Here is a 5,000-nt window from a genome sequence, read left to right on the forward strand (position 1 = left end):
TTAGGGTTAGGGTTAGGGTTAGGGTTAGGGTTAGGGTTAGGGTTAGGGTTAGGGTTAGGGTTAGGGTTAGGGTTAGGGTTAGGGTTAGGGTTAGGGTTAGGGTTAGGGTTAGGGTTAGGGTTAGGGTTAGGGTTAGGGTTAGGGTTAGGGTTAGGGTTAGGGTTAGGGTTAGGGTTAGGGTTAGGGTTAGGGTTAGGGTTAGGGTTAGGGTTAGGGTTAGGGTTAGGGTTAGGGTTAGGGTTAGGGTTAGGGTTAGGGTTAGGGTTAGGGTTAGGGTTAGGGTTAGGGTTAGGGTTAGGGTTAGGGTTAGGGTTAGGGTTAGGGTTAGGGTTAGGGTTAGGGTTAGGGTTAGGGTTAGGGTTAGGGTTAGGGTTAGGGTTAGGGTTAGGGTTAGGGTTAGGGTTAGGGTTAGGGTTAGGGTTAGGGTTAGGGTTAGGGTTAGGGTTAGGGTTAGGGTTAGGGTTAGGGTTAGGGTTAGGGTTAGGGTTAGGGTTAGGGTTAGGGTTAGGGTTAGGGTTAGGGTTAGGGTTAGGGTTAGGGTTAGGGTTAGGGTTAGGGTTAGGGTTAGGGTTAGGGTTAGGGTTAGGGTTAGGGTTAGGGTTAGGGTTAGGGTTAGGGTTAGGGTTAGGGTTAGGGTTAGGGTTAGGGTTAGGGTTAGGGTTAGGGTTAGGGTTAGGGTTAGGGTTAGGGTTAGGGTTAGGGTTAGGGTTAGGGTTAGGGTTAGGGTTAGGGTTAGGGTTAGGGTTAGGGTTAGGGTTAGGGTTAGGGTTAGGGTTAGGGTTAGGGTTAGGGTTAGGGTTAGGGTTAGGGTTAGGGTTAGGGTTAGGGTTAGGGTTAGGGTTAGGGTTAGGGTTAGGGTTAGGGTTAGGGTTAGGGTTAGGGTTAGGGTTAGGGTTAGGGTTAGGGTTAGGGTTAGGGTTAGGGTTAGGGTTAGGGTTAGGGTTAGGGTTAGGGTTAGGGTTAGGGTTAGGGTTAGGGTTAGGGTTAGGGTTAGGGTTAGGGTTAGGGTTAGGGTTAGGGTTAGGGTTAGGGTTAGGGTTAGGGTTAGGGTTAGGGTTAGGGTTAGGGTTAGGGTTAGGGTTAGGGTTAGGGTTAGGGTTAGGGTTAGGGTTAGGGTTAGGGTTAGGGTTAGGGTTAGGGTTAGGGTTAGGGTTAGGGTTAGGGTTAGGGTTAGGGTTAGGGTTAGGGTTAGGGTTAGGGTTAGGGTTAGGGTTAGGGTTAGGGTTAGGGTTAGGGTTAGGGTTAGGGTTAGGGTTAGGGTTAGGGTTAGGGTTAGGGTTAGGGTTAGGGTTAGGGTTAGGGTTAGGGTTAGGGTTAGGGTTAGGGTTAGGGTTAGGGTTAGGGTTAGGGTTAGGGTTAGGGTTAGGGTTAGGGTTAGGGTTAGGGTTAGGGTTAGGGTTAGGGTTAGGGTTAGGGTTAGGGTTAGGGTTAGGGTTAGGGTTAGGGTTAGGGTTAGGGTTAGGGTTAGGGTTAGGGTTAGGGTTAGGGTTAGGGTTAGGGTTAGGGTTAGGGTTAGGGTTAGGGTTAGGGTTAGGGTTAGGGTTAGGGTTAGGGTTAGGGTTAGGGTTAGGGTTAGGGTTAGGGTTAGGGTTAGGGTTAGGGTTAGGGTTAGGGTTAGGGTTAGGGTTAGGGTTAGGGTTAGGGTTAGGGTTAGGGTTAGGGTTAGGGTTAGGGTTAGGGTTAGGGTTAGGGTTAGGGTTAGGGTTAGGGTTAGGGTTAGGGTTAGGGTTAGGGTTAGGGTTAGGGTTAGGGTTAGGGTTAGGGTTAGGGTTAGGGTTAGGGTTAGGGTTAGGGTTAGGGTTAGGGTTAGGGTTAGGGTTAGGGTTAGGGTTAGGGTTAGGGTTAGGGTTAGGGTTAGGGTTAGGGTTAGGGTTAGGGTTAGGGTTAGGGTTAGGGTTAGGGTTAGGGTTAGGGTTAGGGTTAGGGTTAGGGTTAGGGTTAGGGTTAGGGTTAGGGTTAGGGTTAGGGTTAGGGTTAGGGTTAGGGTTAGGGTTAGGGTTAGGGTTAGGGTTAGGGTTAGGGTTAGGGTTAGGGTTAGGGTTAGGGTTAGGGTTAGGGTTAGGGTTAGGGTTAGGGTTAGGGTTAGGGTTAGGGTTAGGGTTAGGGTTAGGGTTAGGGTTAGGGTTAGGGTTAGGGTTAGGGTTAGGGTTAGGGTTAGGGTTAGGGTTAGGGTTAGGGTTAGGGTTAGGGTTAGGGTTAGGGTTAGGGTTAGGGTTAGGGTTAGGGTTAGGGTTAGGGTTAGGGTTAGGGTTAGGGTTAGGGTTAGGGTTAGGGTTAGGGTTAGGGTTAGGGTTAGGGTTAGGGTTAGGGTTAGGGTTAGGGTTAGGGTTAGGGTTAGGGTTAGGGTTAGGGTTAGGGTTAGGGTTAGGGTTAGGGTTAGGGTTAGGGTTAGGGTTAGGGTTAGGGTTAGGGTTAGGGTTAGGGTTAGGGTTAGGGTTAGGGTTAGGGTTAGGGTTAGGGTTAGGGTTAGGGTTAGGGTTAGGGTTAGGGTTAGGGTTAGGGTTAGGGTTAGGGTTAGGGTTAGGGTTAGGGTTAGGGTTAGGGTTAGGGTTAGGGTTAGGGTTAGGGTTAGGGTTAGGGTTAGGGTTAGGGTTAGGGTTAGGGTTAGGGTTAGGGTTAGGGTTAGGGTTAGGGTTAGGGTTAGGGTTAGGGTTAGGGTTAGGGTTAGGGTTAGGGTTAGGGTTAGGGTTAGGGTTAGGGTTAGGGTTAGGGTTAGGGTTAGGGTTAGGGTTAGGGTTAGGGTTAGGGTTAGGGTTAGGGTTAGGGTTAGGGTTAGGGTTAGGGTTAGGGTTAGGGTTAGGGTTAGGGTTAGGGTTAGGGTTAGGGTTAGGGTTAGGGTTAGGGTTAGGGTTAGGGTTAGGGTTAGGGTTAGGGTTAGGGTTAGGGTTAGGGTTAGGGTTAGGGTTAGGGTTAGGGTTAGGGTTAGGGTTAGGGTTAGGGTTAGGGTTAGGGTTAGGGTTAGGGTTAGGGTTAGGGTTAGGGTTAGGGTTAGGGTTAGGGTTAGGGTTAGGGTTAGGGTTAGGGTTAGGGTTAGGGTTAGGGTTAGGGTTAGGGTTAGGGTTAGGGTTAGGGTTAGGGTTAGGGTTAGGGTTAGGGTTAGGGTTAGGGTTAGGGTTAGGGTTAGGGTTAGGGTTAGGGTTAGGGTTAGGGTTAGGGTTAGGGTTAGGGTTAGGGTTAGGGTTAGGGTTAGGGTTAGGGTTAGGGTTAGGGTTAGGGTTAGGGTTAGGGTTAGGGTTAGGGTTAGGGTTAGGGTTAGGGTTAGGGTTAGGGTTAGGGTTAGGGTTAGGGTTAGGGTTAGGGTTAGGGTTAGGGTTAGGGTTAGGGTTAGGGTTAGGGTTAGGGTTAGGGTTAGGGTTAGGGTTAGGGTTAGGGTTAGGGTTAGGGTTAGGGTTAGGGTTAGGGTTAGGGTTAGGGTTAGGGTTAGGGTTAGGGTTAGGGTTAGGGTTAGGGTTAGGGTTAGGGTTAGGGTTAGGGTTAGGGTTAGGGTTAGGGTTAGGGTTAGGGTTAGGGTTAGGGTTAGGGTTAGGGTTAGGGTTAGGGTTAGGGTTAGGGTTAGGGTTAGGGTTAGGGTTAGGGTTAGGGTTAGGGTTAGGGTTAGGGTTAGGGTTAGGGTTAGGGTTAGGGTTAGGGTTAGGGTTAGGGTTAGGGTTAGGGTTAGGGTTAGGGTTAGGGTTAGGGTTAGGGTTAGGGTTAGGGTTAGGGTTAGGGTTAGGGTTAGGGTTAGGGTTAGGGTTAGGGTTAGGGTTAGGGTTAGGGTTAGGGTTAGGGTTAGGGTTAGGGTTAGGGTTAGGGTTAGGGTTAGGGTTAGGGTTAGGGTTAGGGTTAGGGTTAGGGTTAGGGTTAGGGTTAGGGTTAGGGTTAGGGTTAGGGTTAGGGTTAGGGTTAGGGTTAGGGTTAGGGTTAGGGTTAGGGTTAGGGTTAGGGTTAGGGTTAGGGTTAGGGTTAGGGTTAGGGTTAGGGTTAGGGTTAGGGTTAGGGTTAGGGTTAGGGTTAGGGTTAGGGTTAGGGTTAGGGTTAGGGTTAGGGTTAGGGTTAGGGTTAGGGTTAGGGTTAGGGTTAGGGTTAGGGTTAGGGTTAGGGTTAGGGTTAGGGTTAGGGTTAGGGTTAGGGTTAGGGTTAGGGTTAGGGTTAGGGTTAGGGTTAGGGTTAGGGTTAGGGTTAGGGTTAGGGTTAGGGTTAGGGTTAGGGTTAGGGTTAGGGTTAGGGTTAGGGTTAGGGTTAGGGTTAGGGTTAGGGTTAGGGTTAGGGTTAGGGTTAGGGTTAGGGTTAGGGTTAGGGTTAGGGTTAGGGTTAGGGTTAGGGTTAGGGTTAGGGTTAGGGTTAGGGTTAGGGTTAGGGTTAGGGTTAGGGTTAGGGTTAGGGTTAGGGTTAGGGTTAGGGTTAGGGTTAGGGTTAGGGTTAGGGTTAGGGTTAGGGTTAGGGTTAGGGTTAGGGTTAGGGTTAGGGTTAGGGTTAGGGTTAGGGTTAGGGTTAGGGTTAGGGTTAGGGTTAGGGTTAGGGTTAGGGTTAGGGTTAGGGTTAGGGTTAGGGTTAGGGTTAGGGTTAGGGTTAGGGTTAGGGTTAGGGTTAGGGTTAGGGTTAGGGTTAGGGTTAGGGTTAGGGTTAGGGTTAGGGTTAGGGTTAGGGTTAGGGTTAGGGTTAGGGTTAGGGTTAGGGTTAGGGTTAGGGTTAGGGTTAGGGTTAGGGTTAGGGTTAGGGTTAGGGTTAGGGTTAGGGTTAGGGTTAGGGTTAGGGTTAGGGTTAGGGTTAGGGTTAGGGTTAGGGTTAGGGTTAGGGTTAGGGTTAGGGTTAGGGTTAGGGTTAGGGTTAGGGTTAGGGTTAGGGTTAGGGTTAGGGTTAGGGTTAGGGTTAGGGTTAGGGTTAGGGTTAGGGTTAGGGTTAGGGTTAGGGTTAGGGTTAGGGTTAGGGTTAGGGTTAGGGTTAGGGTTAGGGTTAGGGTTAGGGTTAGGGTTAGGGTTAGGGTTAGGGTTAGGGTTAGGGTTAGGGTTAGGGTTAGGGTT

Source organism: Lingula anatina, chromosome 6, assembly GCF_051362555.1.
Source record: "Lingula anatina isolate TDL-2025a chromosome 6, LinAna3.0, whole genome shotgun sequence".
Lineage (NCBI taxonomy): Eukaryota > Metazoa > Brachiopoda > Lingulata > Lingulida > Lingulidae > Lingula > Lingula anatina.